This window comes from Sinocyclocheilus grahami, unplaced genomic scaffold (assembly GCF_001515645.1).
Source record: "Sinocyclocheilus grahami isolate Dianchi unplaced genomic scaffold, SAMN03320097.WGS_v1.1 scaffold1.1, whole genome shotgun sequence".
Classification (NCBI taxonomy): Eukaryota; Metazoa; Chordata; class Actinopteri; order Cypriniformes; family Cyprinidae; genus Sinocyclocheilus; species Sinocyclocheilus grahami.
In genome coordinates, this window is record NW_015505180.1 from 946,396 (window position 1) to 947,573 (window position 1,178).

The following is a 1,178-nucleotide window of genomic DNA, read 5'->3' on the forward strand; positions in this document are numbered from 1 at the left end:
CCTCCAACAATGCGACGGAACTGATTTTGTGCTATTTTATAAGGACGAGGAAAGGATTTGAAGGAGGAAAAATGAGAATGCATTTCCTTCTCTCCGGGTCACACAAACAAGTGCACGGGGGTCAAACTTTACATTCACCTCTGTTCAGAAAAAAATTTTTATATTGATTATTGTGCTATTCTCCCCTGTATGACACAAAAAAGGTTATAAATGGCTGGGCAAATCAAGGGCCCAATTAAGGAAATGACCCCTATTGCAAGGTGAGGGCCAAATTGAGAGAGGAGAAAATTTGGTAGTAATTAATTTCATGTCTCAGGGGTGGAAATAAAGATAGAGTGAGTCTTAATGCCAGAGATTACAGTTCACTTAAGCAGAACTCCAGCGACTAGAGACATCAAAAGCCTCTTTCAAATGAGAAGGCTCTCAGAAAAAGTTAGACTCTGTGGTATCGTCACAATTGGGAATACGGTTCTCTACAGTTTTCTGTATTTTGATTGCAGTGGAACTTGAAAAGTTTTGGAGGGAGTGCATTAGCATTACACAGGTGTATGCAGGCAATTAATGTAGCAATCAAATACACATTACGGCAAAAACCATGAAACTAAATATCATATGCGTCCATTAAGCGTAATGAGAGCGGTTTATTTAATGCTAGAAGCTTGATCAAATATATTCAAAATAAAAATACAGCCAAACAAGGAAATAGATATGATTAAAAAAAACAAGTGAGTGTTCACTACCATTTTTCTTCTATAATGTGATATTAAAATTAAATGGAAATAAAAATACATTTCTGTATAATAAAGATGAAGCCAAAGATTATATTCATGTTATGCACTGATGTTAATTATATTCTATAATATACTGTTAAAATAAATAAAAATGAATATAAACAAAACACTACTAATTATAAATAATGTTATTTATATATTATTATATTATTTTATATATTATATTTGGGCTTCACTATTAAAATGTATCATATGTAAAATTTAATTAATTTTGATACTTGCTATAGATTACATTTAACAACATTATTAAATTCTTAGCATTTTAAAGATTCACTTTAAGTGAATCAGAATGAGCTTTATTGCCAGGTATGTTTACACATACGAGGAATTTGTTTTCGTGACAGAAGCTTCCACAGTATAACAGAATGACAGTGACAGAACAAAAAA

At 31.7% G+C, this 1,178-nt stretch overlaps 1 protein-coding gene across 1 annotated transcript in view; it reads right to left on the reverse strand.

Moving 5' to 3' along the window:
- LOC107594465 (rho guanine nucleotide exchange factor 39-like) overlaps nucleotides 1-1,178 on the reverse strand; it is a 15,668-nt gene that overhangs the window by 10,362 nt on the left and 4,128 nt on the right. The gene's annotated exons all lie outside the window — the stretch shown is intronic.